Source organism: Rhinolophus sinicus, linkage group LG06 (assembly GCF_036562045.2).
Source record: "Rhinolophus sinicus isolate RSC01 linkage group LG06, ASM3656204v1, whole genome shotgun sequence".
Classification (NCBI taxonomy): Eukaryota; Metazoa; Chordata; class Mammalia; order Chiroptera; family Rhinolophidae; genus Rhinolophus; species Rhinolophus sinicus.
The window spans coordinates 71,449,723-71,466,876 of record NC_133756.1 but is presented as its reverse complement, the minus strand read 5'-3'; the positions used below and the strand labels follow the sequence as shown (position 1 = coordinate 71,466,876).

The following is a 17,154-nucleotide window of genomic DNA, read 5'->3' as shown; positions in this document are numbered from 1 at the left end:
CATCTGTGCTAAGCGCTAAAAGTTAAGTAGGACAAGAACATATGAAGTGAAGTTTGGCCTCTGTGTCTGCGGGAGGAGTGGAGGATGCTGGGAGCAGGTCAAGGAAGGCGTCCCACAGAAGTAGCATTTGAGCTAATATCTGGAAGGATGTGTGAAGGGAAGGCAAGTGCGTTGGAGAATAGTTTGTGCAAAGGCCCTGAGGTTGGAGTGGCGAGTGTCTACTGAGGTAAGACGCGGGGTGTATGTGTGTGGAGGGTGAAAAGACAGAAGGAGTAAATGACATGCATGGTGAGGTAGGTAGGGGCTAGAGCACGCTGCTTGTAGCTCACATTTACTTGGAAATTTTTCTTAAGTCTGGGAAGCTATAAAGGATGTTAGGCCAAGGATTGGCATGATGAGATTTGCATTTTAACAGGTTACCCCTGTCCGGAGTGGAGAATAGACTGGACCAGAAGGAGGCAACTATTTTGCCTTCTGTTTGCAAGATTTGTGAGATGGCTAGTTTTTCAAAACTTTGAAAACCAGTGGTGGCTTGGAGTGTGGTGGTGAGAGGGCAGGGGAGACTAGATGCGTTCGATAGAGCTTTAAGTGATAGGAAGCGCTGGTTGCTGGGTGGGGTGGGGTAGGCTGGGGAAGAGAGAGGTGACTTCCAGGTCTCCGGCTTTTGTAGCGGGTGGATGGTGCTTCGCCTTTCTCCGATAACAGAATGCGGGATAAAGCAAGATTTGTTATGAACAAGGTACATATCCTACCCTTTGAAGAGTTACATTTTTATGTTTTCAACTTTTTTTCAGCATTTTCTCTGCTTGGTTAAAAATTATATACCTGGCATGGATGAAGCATGAAAAAAGTTCTTATAAAAGTGAGAAAGGAAAGTTATGTTCTCTGTGGAAACGGCTTCCTTCTTTCCTCTCCCGTCCCCTCCTTCTTCCTTTTAATTTCCTGATGCCAAAAGGAACATGGAAGATTCTTGTAGATAGCCTGAGCTTTGAATGGTTTTCAGGTGAGATATAAAACTAAATCTGGGGAGCATTTAAGTTGCTGTCTGTTTTCCTGATGCTTTGTTAGTGTGAGTTATAACGGTGGGCTGAGAGGAAGAGGTAAGAACCAAGTCAGGACTCTCAAAACCACTGGAGCCTCTTACTTAGGAGTGCCAAGATTCCTCTCATGACCTGATTTTCCAATTTATTTATTCGTTTCTCAGTGGTCACCTTATCTTCTGAATGTTTTAAACCTACATCAGTGTTTTGCTTAATCAGTATTCTGTGTGAAAACAAAGTCCATTTAGTAAACAAAACTTGTGTATCTGCTGTGTGCCGGGCTTTACACTAGATCTGTGGGTGCCAAAGGAAAAGACTTACTCCCTTCCACAAGGAGTGGAGTTTGTCCCCATTGAGCCATCGTCTAGTCTGTATTTGAACACCTCTGGTGATGGCAGATTTGCTACCCCCAGGCAGTCCTTGGGTTTTGTTTGTTTGTTTGTTTGTTTTTACTTTATTAAGGTAAAGATAATTAATTAGGGCTGTTCATCATAAAGTTCTTAAGAGAGTGAAAATATATTTTTAAAAGACATAACTGATAAAGGGCTGTTGCCCAAAATATACAAGGAACTCTTACTACTCAGCAATAAGAAAATGAACAACCCAATTAAAAAATGGACAAAAGACCTGAACAGACACTTCATCCAGAAGATATACAGTATCTTAGTCAACTCGGGCTGCTATGACAAAACAGCGTAGATTAGGTAGATTAAAGAACAGATACTCATTTCTCACTGATACTCATTTCTTCCTTGAGGAAGGGAAGTCCAGAATGCTGCTGCTGGTAGATCGGGCTCCTGGCGATGACCATCTTTCTGGCTTGCAGATGGCCATCTGCTTGCTGTGTTCTCACCATGGCAGAACGGTCCTTGGGTTTTTACTGCATTGACCGTTTTTGTTGTTTTTTCAAGGCAGACAAAATCTTTGTGGAACAAGATAGAAAGTGATGTATTTTCTGCTGAGTAGGTACAACTAGAAGCTGGAGCGCAGGCGTGCTGCCCGTGCACTCTGACCCTCCCAGAGTTCCATCCTTGAGTGCTCTGGGCAACTCATGAGTGCCACCCTCTGTTACTCTCTCCCCTGTACTGGAACTCCTGCTTCTGAGGGCGTGTCTGCCTCACTCCTGCACAGCCATCCCCTGGTGTGTGAGCTGGGACACATCCTTTCACACCATCTCACAAAAAAGTCTTAGCAGCACTTGGGTAATGCTTTTCTCTGATGTCATCCAAACGATTCATGAAAACCTCAGGTGAGCCCCAGTGTGCCCCAAAGATGCTTTTCCTTTGTGGTATCGGTCCTGACGGATGTAAACGGAAGGTCTCCTTGGGCACCAGGTAAAGCTGGTGGTTGGCCCACAGTGGGGAGAAGGTGATTTTCCATCTGTGACTAGGAGCATGGGTGTTCCTGCCTAAATCCCGTGAGAACAGGTCACACTTTATTCCAGCCTTCCATTTGATAAAATTAACAATTAGGGGCAAAAACCTCAAAAAAGACCTCGCCCCCTCCCACTTCTCTCCAACTGAAATAGCTTTGTAAGGAGATGCCGGGAAGAAAACTTTTTAAAACTGGGTTTAAACGTGGTTTCTGAAAATTTTAATCTTAAGATATTGTACAAACAACTGTCTTGCACCTCACTGTGACCCAAGCAGAAGCGTGGATTTGGGGGTCTTGTAAGTTTGTTGGAACTATTGCTCCTAGAATGTCCAGAATTGGTGTCAGTAGCACATTCAGCAGCCAGTATCTGGTGACAAACGTATATAAGCTCAACTTTGGGATAAGCCACCCATCCAGAGCTGCTAGATAGTGCTGCCAGAGGCACTCTCTCTGCTGGATAATCCTTTCTCTTTACACAGTTGTGTGCTTGCATCCCTGGTGTTGCTTTGTGAAGGGTTTGTGGTGTTGGGTTCCCCAGCCTTTGGGGTGTTGGAATATCTTCTACTTCGCTGCCTTCTGGATATGTTAGACCATCTGCTGTGTTAAGATTGACTGAATGAACATTGAATATATCTTATGTAAAGCTCTCGAAGAGGTTATTGAAACTAGGTAATAAAGAAATACATGCTTTGGAATTTCAGTGAGCTTTCTTCAGAGAAGTATAAAGTGGTAACAGTCAGGCCAGGCCATGTGATGCTTATTAAGGGTCTCTGTGATATGTCCCTTCATTGTCAACCCAAAGCCACTGTGGCCATGCTAAGAGTGTGACATGGGGATGCGTGCTGCAAAGATTGTTGTGCCTTACAGCGGTGGGTGCCGTGCATGGCGGGTCGTGTTGTGGGGTGAAGTGCTGAGGATGGGGTGGTTACCCCTCTTCTCATTTTCGTTGTTGTCTCTGTTTCTCTTTTTGAGCAGCTCTTGATGTAGCTAGGGTGAATGATTGTGGCACGTGTTTTCTGAAGCTTGCTTTGGGTCTTTATCAGTCCACTGAAAGTAGATGGTGTGTAGTCATGTGTCCATGTTGTGTCGTAGTCAAGATAAAAAGGGGCAAGTGTATGCGTATCGGGGAGGTAGTGTGGTTAGCACTGGTCATATTATATTTAGAGAACGTGATCAAAATGGCCCAGCAGCTTTATGGCATGGTTATCTTCGTGGTAAATGGAATTTTGGAAGGGCGCCTTCGGCTGGCTTGTCTCGGGGAAGCCTGATAGTAAGTAGTTAGTGCTGCTGCCTCCTGCATCTCCATGGAGGACGGGAGGCATAGAAATCCAGCCTTAAATAGCAGAAACGATGATTACAAGAGAATCTACCTGGGGAGCATTTCAGTAAGCTCAGCAGACGGCCTTGGAGTTATAACCACCTTTGGTGGAAAACATCACCAGTCAAGGCCCCCCAGCCCCATATTTGCTTTAAATCAGATAAGCCAGAAGTTAAGTCTTTCAGTTTGTCTTCTGGCCTTGCTAGACTTAATCTGTATGGCTGCAGTCTGATAAGTCAAAAATCTTAAGTTTTTCCACTTTGATTTTCACCCATTTTTGGTTGTTGGAAAAGCTCCCAGCATGGGAGTAGTGGGAATAGGGTAACCAGCTCTAGCATTTATGGAGCAAGTACTAGTTACCATTGTCCTAAATCCTTGACATGGAGCATCGCATTCATTCCTCACCGCTCTTTGACCCTATGATGTAGGTATAATCATTAACCTCAATATTCAGATGAGGAAATTGAGCTCGTCAGAGTCCGAGTGCAGCCTGACTCCGTGTGTGCTTGCAGCCATTGCCACACTACCTCCCGTACTGCATGAGATAGTCGCCAAATAAACATCCCCTGAAAACGTGCCGTAGGCAGAGCTCTGTGCTGCACACAAGGGGAAAGGTGGGCAGGGACCCGTGTGAGGGGGTTGTTGGCTTCTGGAAATAGCAAGTCGTTCTGTCTGGTGTTTGACACAGTGAGTTAACCCATCACTTCTGTGGAAGATGCGGAGGGGACACTTGCAGAGGTGGTGCTGGTTCACAGGTCAGCCAGTGGGGAAGTGGCTGCCCCCAGAGCCCCCCGGCCAGCCCTGCAGGTGAGACCCCGTGGAGGTAGGGTCACACTGCTGGAGGGTCACATTTCCCCGCGTTCCCATGCGAGAGTTTGCAGTGGAAGGGAGGTGGTCTCACATGATGGCAGACGCTCCTGCAGGGGGAGACGGAGGGCTTGGGGCTTGTGATGGCCGTGCGCCTGCCTGCAGCTTCCTTCTTGTGCACACCTGCTCTGACCTCCGGAAAAGTGCTTGGGCTCTGTTTCTAACTAAGAGCAGTGTGTCAGCCACTTTTGAGGAGCCTGGAAACTACAAGCTCTGTAAGCATTTGGGGGGTTGAGTGTTGCTTTGGGTTTCTGTAGGGCCAGTGCCTTGAAAACAGGTCCTTTGTTTTTAATGTTATAATGGGTGATTGTCATTTTATTTAATATATAAATTCAAGATTTTTGCCTTAAAATCAGTCTTGGGGGGGGGGTCAGGATTGGCGATATAAGAGGCCCAATGATCTGGGTGACGTAGGCGCAGCCTTTGGAATTACTAACCTAATCTTAAAGTTTGTCCATATTCAAAGGATACAATGTGTCGGGGGGTATGTTTGCTTTGCTTTGTAAACAGCAGGAGCCATGTGCACGGCAGGACAGTGATTGGAGGATGTCCTGTCGCTCAGGATGTTTTTGGGGTGGGGTCACCAGTATGTGGTTCCTCCCCTTTTGTGGGGGTACCTGAGCAAGTTATGGAACTGGCAGATTTTGACTTAGGATGGGCACTTGATGGTCTGTTTCCTGTTTCTGATGGGTCAGTTGAGAAGGACTGTTGGGAAATTAGTAACAAATAGAAACTTTCAGCCTTGTGTGCCAGCAGCTCAGTTATAACTGAGCTACCTCTTATTTATTACCACTGCTGTTACTGTAATAGTTGTCATTTGGCTCATGGCAATCTCCTGGTTTCGGCAGAAGAGTAGTGACAAGAAATCTGGACTGGGAGACTAGCATTCTGTGCTTTTTCTCACCTGTGGCATGCCACCATCAGCTCCCGTGTAGCAGGAGCAGCTTTTTGACACCTACCCCAGGCTCTGGGGACACAGGGATGAGTACAACATGGTCCCCGCCCTAAAATTAACCAGCGCGGCAAACCAGCAGGGACACCAGGACAAGCAGAGGACCTGGAAGTGGGAAGTGATGGGGAAAGAGGAAGTGATGTCTTCAGCTGTGAAGGGCTAAGCATGTGGGGAAAGGAAAGTGGACTTCCAGGCAAAAGAGCAGTGTAAGTACAGGCCCTGGAGTACCAAGCAGAGGTTTGTTGGGGGTGGGATGGGGCGGGCAGCAGTGTGATAGAGAATAACGTTGGGGTGCTGTGTTGCGTTGCGATGAGATGGGTATTGAGAGGTGACTAGAAAAACAGGAGCTCAGCTGTGTCGGCAGTTGTGGGCCATCAGGTGCTTTGAAGCAGGGCCGTGGTGTGAGCAGCTCTCTCAGCGAACACTGCTAACGTGTTAGAAAAATCAGGCAGTAGAGGAGACCTGTTCAACACAGTGCACGATGAACTTGGAATTTGGTGCCATATTTAGCAGAATAATTTCTTCCCTCTTTTTTTTTCCCCAAGAGATTTTTCAGCCAAGGACTTGTGTGCAGCCATCTGAAGTGAAATGATTAGAAAGGTGGCACCTTTATTTTCAACAAATTGAATTTAATCTAACAATGTTTGAACTTCCGTAGTTGCGTTTTACTCATTGGTACTTATTGAAGCTCATCAGGTAGTGGAATTAGAGGAGAGAGACTCGCTTTTTCCCTTTAAAATATTGAAGGTGGACACTGATTGTTGGGTGGGGACTGTTTACTCATTATAATCACCACGTCGCCTGCTGAGAGTGAATGGGGTTTCGAAAGAGAGCAGGCGGAGGGCTGGCGATTTGCAGTCTTGATGACCCTGTGGATGAAGGTTTTAGGGTCTGAAAACTACTGGTGGAAATAGAATCTGATCATAAAGATGGGCTGACTTTGAACAAGGGCCATGCTCACCTGCGTAGCATCCGCACTCACCCAGGTAGTGGCTCTGCCCCTCCTGTGTTCCCAGGCCTCTGCTGAGAGGCCGGCTCCCTCCCTGCCGGTGAGCTTAGCCGGGAAAGGGGGCCTGTGTGCTGCCCAAGGCTTAAAAACTCCCTGGCCTGGATGTGAAGGGAGTCAGAGAGCAGGCCTCAAAGACAGTTTACTGGTTTATTAATTATTGTAGAGACACTGTATTGCTTTTTACTCATAGGTTTTCAGAGTCCTCTGTCTTCTGGGGAGAACATACTCTCTTTTTCTGCACGTGTGACTTTATTTCAAAGTCCATACCCACGGACTAAGGGAACAGGATGAGACGATTGTGAAAAATTGGGTAGGTAGGCCCGTGTAGATTCGGGAGGTTGGATACAACCTTAAAGTTAATAATTCTCATCACCTAAAACTGATTTATGTATGTTATGATTTAACAAACTATTGGCAACGTGTGTTTTTTTCTTTTTCGTTTTTTTTTTAGTTTTGTTTGTTAATGTTTTCTCTCATTTACGCTAGAATTATGCAGGAGGAAGTGGGATGCTGGTTAGCTGTAGGGGCTTTGGAGGCCCAGGAGGGGAATTGGGGCGAGGAGGCATTGAAAGTGCCGCTTGGTGGTTCCCTGTGCCTGGGTGACCAGCCTGGGCATATTGGTGAGGGAAGGAAGGCGCCCTTATCCCCAGGGCTTGTGCTGAGTGGTGGCATTTGTTATTCCATGGTTGAGGGGTAGGTATTATTCTCCTTTTCTAAAGACAGGAAACAAGCTTAGAGATCTGCACATTTCTGAGACGGTGCAGCCAGAGTTAGACTACCAGGAAGGTTTGTGACCCATCTCCACAGGCTAAAGGGATGTTCTTTTGTTATACAAAATCTCATTAGACCTTGGTAGCTGGAGAGTGCCTAGCCCAGCAATTCTGAACCTTTTCTTGGTTCATTTGTCTTGATTCTTCAACAGATTGCTTGGATTTGAGCATAACGCATTATTCGCCTGCCTCAAAATTCATCTGAAATATCTCTAATTGAGCACCTCCTGTGTTTAGGACACTAGGTTTAGGCATGGTGGGTCATGGTTGTTCTCGCCTTTGGGAGTTTGCATTACGAAGGGGATTCGCAGTGCTGTGTGGACTCCGAGCCAGGTACCCCTTGGAAGGCGGAGGCTTACAGAAAAAGCAAAAAGCGTGACTGAGGTCCAAGCGGGAAGACACATGATGAGGTGGAATTTCAGGTGTAATTTGGGGTTGAGGACCTGTACTGGAAGATGGTAGGGTTGGAGGGCTACCTGAGGGGGAGGTGGGAGGCAGCCTCACCCCCCACGTGGGAGGGAATCCCATGATTTTGAGCAGGGAAGTGGCTGGTGGCATGCTGAGGCTTTGGAGACGTCCTCAGAATGGGGAGTGTGGCCGTGCCGTGCTGGGTGGCTGCTGTGGCTCACTTCGTGTATTTCTGGCCCAAGGCAGAGAGCACATCCCACTCAACTGGTACAGGACGCCCCAGTCAGCACTCGGGGTCTCTGAATTGCCCGCAGTCACTGGAGTGATGTACACACACAGGCAGACTTTATTTCTTTATAGCCACAGACTTACTCAAAAGCTGAATCATATACTCGGGCTTAGTACTTGACTTCGTAGCTACCAGCTTCAGGTGAGCCACCGTCCAGAGAGTGATGTGTGGTGCGAAGCGTGCGCGGGGTAACGGGAGACCTTCCAGTGTGGGCCCTGGTGGAGGAGGTTTGGTCTGATACAGCGCTTTGGGGTTGTTTGCTTAAATACTCGATCGTTTTTATAATGTTGGCATGCTGGTTTATATACTCACATTAATAACACTGGTTTAGTGAAGGTAGGGTGGGAGGCTCTCCTGGCACACGTGTGTGCTGCATTGTGGTGTGTGGAGACCTGGTCCACGCTGTGAACACTTGCTGACCGTGTGGCAGCCGTGGCGGGACTTGAGCCCAGCCTGCCCACCCCCTCACCCCCAGTCTGAAGTCTTTAGCATTTGGCATCCTGGTCACCACCAGGAATACTAGTATTGTCTGCCACAGCCCAAAAGGAGAGACGGGATGCCTTCTCCTGCCCTGATTGAGGGCAACAGGAGGTCTGGATGTCTGAGTTTTACCGATAATCCCCCGGATCATTTTTCCCCTCCACAGCCAGCAAGCCTTCCTCTAGAACCCTGTAAAGTATAACCCCCTTTCCGTTGCTTTCCTTTGCTTCTTCAGCCCTCTGGTGAAGCTGGAAGTGCCGAAAGGAGAGGGGACCAGAACTAGGGCCGACAACCTACACAACTCTGGATGCCACCCCAGTGACTCCGATTCAGTTGATTTCTCATTTCACAATCACCTACATCTGATCCTGCTCTGTGAACACACTCAGCACCTCTGTTAAGAGCAGGGCACTCTTCCCTGGCTCCTAAGCCCAGATGTGGCCTCCCCAGCCCTTTCTCTGTGGAGCTCTGTGCCTGGGGATGCCATCCTTGCCTCTTCCCCATTCATTTGTTTAATAGTCTTTTTTTAAATAAATGTTATTGGGGAATATTGGGGAACAGTGTGTTTCTCCAGGGCCCATCAGCTCCAGTCGTTGTCCTTCAATCTAGTTGTGGAGGGCGCAGCTCAGCTCCAAGTCCAGTTAATAGTCATTTTTAGGAAGTAAATATGTACCATCATATATGCCAGTTGTGTTAAATGCTTCTCATGCATTGTCTCATTGTCACAACAGACCTCCCAAGCTTATGTAATTGTCCATTTGTGCAGATGTGGAAATGGGTCTTGACAAGATCATACCAGGTATCCTTAATATATAGGAGGCACTGTATTCTCTGCTTTTTGTCCTTTGTTTCGTGTAATCATTGTATCGATCTTATGAGGTCATCATTTCCATTTTACAGATGGGAAAACTGAGGCTTAGAGAGTATAAATAACTTATCTGAGGTCACTCCAGCCATCAGTGACTGAATCAGAATTTGAGCCCAGCTCGTGTACTCCAGTATAAGTGCTCTTAACCTTTGTTCTTCTGGATTTGTTTACTAAATAAAAATTTCTAGTTTGGGGCTGATTTAAAGCTGGCAGTTTCTATTGGGTTTGTTTTCTCATGCTTTTCCATTTCTAAAGGGGGAAGAGAGAGAGCTAACATTCATCAAACACCCACTGTGTTTTCGGTTTGTATTACCTGTTCTCTTGGTGCTAGAGTGTAAGCTCCATGAGAGCTTTTTGTCCCTTTTTCTCTGTTTTGTTCACCCATGATTCAGAGCACCGACCTCAGTGCCTGGCACTTCCTGGAGGATCGGTCAATATTTGTTGAATGAGTTAAGGAGGCGGGGGTTATTCTACCTGTTTTATAGGTGCAGGCATTGAGACAGAGCAGTTGGGTAACTTGCCCACGGGCACACACCACAGTTGAAAAGAACTTTTGCTCTTCACAGATCTTTTGTTTTTTTCAGCAGATCCTTTTCACCCATGTAAAATTTAGGGAGTAATCAGATCTATGTCATGGGATCATCGAGCATGATATAAAGCACTATAAATACTTAGCCAGGGTCTGGCACAGTGGGCACATTCAATGCGTGGCACTGCGGTGGCTGTGTTGGAGGCCTCTGGACTGCATATGCCTCCATTTGGGGCAGGGTTGCCATACAAATCAGCAGGCTGAAAATCTGCTAGCCACTGAAACTTGTAGAAGCATGTTTTATTAATCGAATGTTCTTGTCTTTGCTGTACTGTCTATCAAGTGATACAAGTAGTGAAATTGGGGAAATCAGTTTGAATCTACCCTGGGCAAGTGGTTATGACTGGCAAGATTTGATTAAACTGTATTTGCATCTTCTATGTTTACAATCAGAATATTGTCCTGGAAGGGGCCTCAGGGATCACTGCCCAGTTATTGTCCTTACCCCCTTTAACTTACAGGCGAGAAACAGGAGGCTGGGTGAGATGCAGGGGCGGGGCTGGAGGGGAACCTCTGTCTTGTGTATGAGAGTCTCTTCCGTGTCAGCAGCCCTGCCAAGTCCGGGGGTTAGGCCCTCCGGGCTAGTCTGAGCGGCTCGTGTGGTAGAGCCATCATCACTCCTGCTAAGGACGTTAGTGAGCAGATTGTATGTCAAGAACCCACCAAGAGCTGGTGAGTCAAAATCACAGAACTATGGAAACATTTTTTCTCATTATAAAATGTTCATATTCACTGTAAGATAATATGAGGGAGTGTGAAGAAAATAAAAAACACCTGTCATCCTGGGAAAAAGTTTTTATACTTGGGAATATTTCCTTTGTAATCTCTGGCTAAGTATAAAAATTTTCTCCTGTTGAATTTTTATTTCATTGCACATATGATTCATATTCACCATAAATTCTAAATGAACAGAAAGGAAGAAAAATCTAATAAAACACAAGAAAATAAAGTAAAATTATTTACTTTCATGAGTCAGAGATAACTTTATATATCTCCTCTAGATGGTTTTCTAAGACTATATACACATCACAGAAATGAGATTTATTACATTTGTGGACAATAAAGAAAAGCTCATTTTTGTACATGCCTTTAAATTATGCCCCATCTATTAAAATTGGTGATAAGTATTTTCTTATGTATTCAAATGTTATTTGACATGAAAATCACATTTCAATGTGCCATAATTTGTTGAGGGGGGTCACAGGCTAGTATTTGAATTATTTTATATTTCCTGAGTATTCTCTGTGTGAGGTGAAGATGGGTATTTTCCTATGTTAAATGAAGTGGATCTGGGACTAAAATTGTTACTATAAATACCTGGGGTGCCAAAAAAACATAATACACATGACTTGTATTCATCTTTTGTTATCGGTATATACTGCATATTACAATTTTAATACAGTTTTTTCCTTTCTTATAATGTGTGTACGTTTTTTGGCACCTTCTGTATATGAATACATAGTTAATCAGAAATCAATTATTCTAAAGAGGAAAATACTGCACTAACAAATTTATTTTTTGATTAACATATGATCTGTCATCTTATTACTCCAAATAGATGAGTCACCTATGGAAAAAAAAGCAGTTCAAAAAGTCCTTGTAAAGGGTCAAATTCTTTTAAGAGGAAGGTGTTTTCCATCTTATAGGATATTGTGTTGTGAATTTAATGAATGATGTGATATGTCATTTACCTGTGGTTGTATTTTTAATTGGGTATTTTTGCTTTAATCAATGTATGTTATTTAAACATTTAAGAGCAATTATTCCCAATCTTTTCAAATATAAAGACCTCTTTTAATGTAAAAATGTTTCCAGAGCAAACATAATTTTAGCGATATTTTTAGAATTTATTGGGAAGCTCTTACAAAAAGTTCTTCAAAATACTTTTAGTGGAATTTATCAATAGTAATTACATCAGTATCTTCATACACTTGCCAAATAATAATACATATGGAATATGTGTATGATTTGCTTGGTTTGAAGATGTTTGATGAGTTTATCCGTAAGTGGACCCCCTGAAACAGCTCCCCGGGAGGCCTATGCAGATGGAGTCTGCATATGAATAACTCTAAGGTCTGATGTTTGGGATACAACAGTCAGATCAGCTCTGAAGAAGAGTGAAATTCTCAACTCTAGGCCTGACTGTAAGTGGAGCTCTGAGGGCCATTGCATGACAAGTTAGGAAGACGCATGTTGTTCCTACCTGCTCACTGCTGAGGTTTCTAGAGCTGCCCACCTCGCTTCATTCTCCTCTTCATTCAGAAAGAAGGAATGTTGTTGGAGAAGTGAACTGAACCAGAAACAGTTCAACATACCGCGTTACCTTCCTTAGTCCTTTTAATTAATTTCGTGTGATCTGTTAGATCTTTTCTTCCTTCCTTCCTTCCTTTAAGGAGGGCACAGCTCACAGTGGCCCATGTGGGGACTGAACTGGCAGTCTTGGTGTTATTAGCACCACGCTCTAACCAAATGAGCTAACAGGCCGCCCTCACATGATCTATTAGAGGGAGGGCTGGCTTTGTTAGCTAAGAAACTAAGGTCTTAAACCCAAGCCTGACCTTGATTATAGTTAATGAAAAAATATAATATTGGTGCCTTGGTTTTTCCATCTGTAAAATGGACTGAATCTCTTTCCTTGAACATATTCTTAGGAAGTGACATAATGCGCCAGGCAGCATTTTCTTTCTTTTTATTCAGTAAAAACAAACAGAAAAATCTTTGTGAGTTTAGAAGCTATTGTTTTCATATAAAGGAGAAAAGTACCATCACGTTCTGGGAATTCTAAGCATCCTGAAAGCTTCTTTAAGGCAGAAGGCAGGGCAGCAGCCAAAAGTCCTGCCAGTGGAGTGACCTTCCTCAAAAACCTTATCTGTGGTCCGATTTTCTTCTCTCTAAAATGAGGGTGTTAGTAACTTAGTACTTGTTATTCAGCAGTGGTGCCGCTAATGCTATCCTAGGGCTCTGACAGCAAAATTATTGTATTGCTTAAAGCCCAAGACGCTGGTAGGAGAAGAAGCTGCCTCACTGCTGACGTCCCCTTACTATCTGAAGGCAACTTGTCCCAGTGTTTCCCCTTTTCCTAGGAGTCAGGGCTGGGAGCAGCTGCTCTGGTTGTGTGGTGAACGTTGAATGTAATCTTTATTTCAGACTTGTGGTTACTTTTCAGGTTGCTCTAGGGAATCTTAAGCAGTTTTTTTTTTTTTTTTAGCAAAACAGGGTCACAGTAAGCACATACCGGCCGAGCCTGGGGAGGAGTAGGGTTTGGGAAACTACTCCCCTGAAAAGACCATGCTATTGGGGTTTTCTGCAAATAATAAAACGGGATTCTTACAAAGCAGGCAGAAAGAGTTCCGTGCTTCAGTAAGTGGACCTGGTGAGAAAGACGGCATTGACTACAGCCCACAGACCTCAGTGACAGGGTAGTGGCCATCTGTCCATTGGGGCCAGTGCCTCCCCTGACTGTGTGCTCCGCCACCGTGAGGCTCCTGTAGACGCACGGAAGGCAGTGGTCACTTCTGAGGGACACTGACCTCACAAAGGTCTCCAAGGAAAAACTCTCCAAGCCTAATTTCAAGAATTCCAAAGCAATTTTACAATTCTGATTCTAAAAGTTTTGATTTGAAAGGGGATCCCATCAGCACCTTCTCTTGCCTTGGTTTTATAGATGTTATTATCTTTTTGAAAAAACAGAAACAGAAATGAATAATAAATTATATCTTAAGGACTTTATTTTAAAGAATTGTTTAATCAATTGGGATTTCCCCCCTTCAGTAACGTGCCTCAGATCCCAGTGACTAGGCAATAATAGCAACAAAACTGTTTGTAAGAGATGTTATTTGAGGAGGGTGTTATGAATACATAATAAACAGGAATACAAAAGTAGAGTTTTCTCTTTGAGGAGAAAAGATGATTTTTAGGCATAATAGTGCACAAAATAATGTATACCAATCTCTAAAGACATTACAATTTAAATCTACAAAGCATAAAGATCTTTGTTCAAAATGGATTCAGTTCTGGACCCTGACACTTCCAAGAGTGCTTTATTATGAGGTGGCTTGTAAAAGCATGCCCTTAATCAAACCTGTTGTGTATCCTGCAGAATTTCACTTAAAAGGTATGCATCGATTCACATATCCATTATGGGAGGGGGCAGTGAAACAAAACTTGATAGAAATACTGAGGAAAGAAAAAGATAAAGCCACCGTGGCACCTGGGCCTCCTCTTTTCACTTCCTTTCCCAACCCTGCCCCTTTGAGAAGATGGAGGAAGCTGCTAGCGGTTGGGGTCATCACTCTGGATCTGGGGAAGGGAGTGGCTAAGCACTGGGAGTTCCTTCCTTAAAGCCCAGCGCTGACTCTTCACATTCAGACCTGTCCCGGTTTCCCTGGGAAGGCCTGAGAGGCGGAGGCAGGAGCAGGGAGCGACTGAGAAAAGTGCCTTCCTCAGTCCACGCCCCCCCGCCCCCCCCACACACACACACTGTCCTCTGGGCCACCAGAGAAGGAGCTGCCTTCTGGAATGGGGGCAGGGTGGGGGACAGGGAGTTGGAATCCAGAGTCTCAGAGGGTTGGAGGGGGTGACCAAGCAATGGTTCGGAAGTTGTCGGCTGTTGGCTTTTTGTCTGCAGGTTTTGGCATTCAGTGAATGCATTTGATAAATTTCTGGTTTGTGAATATAAGTGTGATATGTATGTACATCTTTGCGGTACTGAATAGGCAATAAAATTAAGAAGCCAAACGTTAAAATAGTTGTTTCACTGATTAATTGAAGCAAGCTTAACTGGCCAAACTGGGAGTCGTTTGCCCAAACTATTTCAGTTAGTAATTTTTGTTTGGTCTACTAAAAAAACTACTTGGAAAGGTGCAACATCAGATAAAGTAGTGGAAGGCTCCAGTTCTGCTTTCGTTGGGCGCCTGCTCTGTTCTCTCTCTGTGATGCTGGAAGGAGAGGATAGGAGATGAGAGTCACTTCTCAGCTGCCTTTCTGACTCCTCCTCTTCCTCTCCCTGCCCTGGAACCACAGCTTCAGTTTTTAGAGTATCAGGGCTGGTGCTACGCCCAGTGGTTATGCTTTAAAGTATTTCCCGGCAGTTTTCAGGATTATCAGTCATCACTTGCAGAGTTCCTTTTCATTTTCAAGGGCACCCAGTATAACCGTTGAGCTCCCTTTCAATAGCCCTCCTCACTAACTTATGCCCCATGAGGAAGATTAATAATGTTAACTGATTTACTATCCCTGGGAAAAAAAGCATTACTTTTACACCTCAGTCAGATGGCATTAAACACTTTTTGTGCACTTTAACTCAAGGATGTTAAAGACCTAAATCTTTGAGAAAAAAGAAAAGAAAGGACAGGGACTTTATCCAATTTAAGCTGCATGTTGGTCCATGTTAATTAGGCATTCGTCCCTTAGCTTGGAGGTGATAGAAAACCCTGTGGTATTTAACTGACATCAAACTCCCATCCAAATAATTCAGTTGGGCCCAGCCTTCTCTCTTAAGTGGTGAAAAGGAAAACGTCAGCACACACCCAGAATAAGGAGGAAACTGTTACTTATATTTAACATTTAAAAATTTCATTCTGAAGGATCTGAATGAAGAACACTTAACATTTTTTATTAACTAGTTAGTTGAGCTTTTTAAAAACAGTAACAGGAATCTCCCTGAAAACTCCAGCTACCCCAAATGATTGGCTTTTGTAAATCTTCAATAAATGATAGCTTAGTAATTGTTATTCAAGGTTTAAAAAGTGGTTATTGTTATTCAGGGCCCTTATAAATTTATGTATCTGTTTGGTGCCATTTTAAAAAATTGAATCTAATTTTCTAGCTTAGAGTCAGATTTATGAAATACCAAAAATTCACAAGTGGATTAAGGTGCTCAGCAATACACATGTTTTAAAAACCAATATATGGTGGCATATTAAAAGAAAAATGACATGACGTTTTGTAGGAGTAATTAGATGAAACATGTTTTTTTTTAAAAAAAATGTATTTTAAGCAACTTCTTCCTGGTTGCTGGAGAAGGTAATTTTCAGTGACAACAGTGTAGTTTATCGTATTTATAAGATACGTAAAACAATTCTAAAAATAATGAAAAAAAATTTTTTTTTTTCTAACTAGGGGTAGCCTTATTTGACAAACCTTACTCACTTTGTCTATGGTTTCTAGCCAAAGGTTCACACATTTGAGAGCACTTCATTTTCTGCACTGAACTACTTTTTCGTGCACTGAATGAATGCAATATGTTAACACTCCTGTACGGCCCAGAATTGCTCTGGCTGCCCCTTGGCCTGCCTGCCTGGTACTGGCTGAAAAGGTACCATTGTTTGTTCTGCAAACACTGGGTGATGTTTGTTTCCAAGGTGACTGGTTCTATTGCTGCCCTTTAAGCAAAGGGGGGATGGGGGAGAGAGAAAGTTGGCTTTTAAACACCTGAGAGCATCCTGTTCTGGATACAGTCTGGGTGTGTGTGTATGTGTGTAAGTTGAATATTATTTTAACTAAGATAATGGGAGAAAGGGGATAGTGTGCAAATGAGAGAAAGAGATTATCATTAAGTTAAAAATTTCAGAAAGTTTGATATTTAACTCCGTATACTTAGAGTGAATGTAATATTAAGTAAGAGATGTTAGAATTAAAGATCTGATTAGACTGAAATTAAATCTTTTTACATTTGAAAAACTAAATCAAGGGAAGAAAAATATTTTAGATGGTAACCATTGAAATGTTAAGTTTATTTTTGCATGAGATAGTTCTTCAGCTATAACCTGTAAGTAGCCACTTAAATGAACAGCTGAGAGTATAATTTAAACTCGTTATTGATCAGGTAGCTGGGCCTTCAAAAAAAGTGAGAGAACACGAGCTATAAAGAGATTGGTTTCAGTTTTAAATCCTATTTTAAAAAATTTGGAAAAATGTTAAATAATTGAAGTATATGTGTGTCAAAAAATTCCTGAAAGGATAAAATAGATTACAAGCATCTTTGGTGATGGATAGCAATTTATTCACCAGTGAGAAAATTTAAGTTCGAACTAGAAAGAAAAAAACAATTTCTTCCTTCTTGGTTCCCCCTCACCCCCCTTAGTTATTGTACATGGATGCTGTTAACAGAACTTTGCCTTTTCGCTCCTATCAGGTTTAGTACAGTTCATGCGCAGGTTTCAGTAAACATTAACTACTTTTATCAGGGC

The 17,154-nt window shown here is 43.6% G+C and overlaps 1 protein-coding gene across 11 annotated transcripts in view; it reads left to right on the top strand.

Moving 5' to 3' along the window:
* The window catches only part of RREB1 (ras responsive element binding protein 1), a 167,513-nt gene that overhangs the window by 46,640 nt on the left and 103,719 nt on the right, over window positions 1–17,154 (top strand). The window contains exon 1 of one of the 11 annotated variants that reach the window (XM_074335263.1): window positions 4,184–4,539. The exons of the other annotated variants lie outside the window; for them this stretch is intronic. The gene's annotated coding sequence lies outside the window, so the exon portion shown is untranslated. Of the gene's footprint in view, window positions 1–4,183; window positions 4,540–17,154 lie in introns of those variants that run through there. 11 annotated transcript variants of the gene reach the window in all.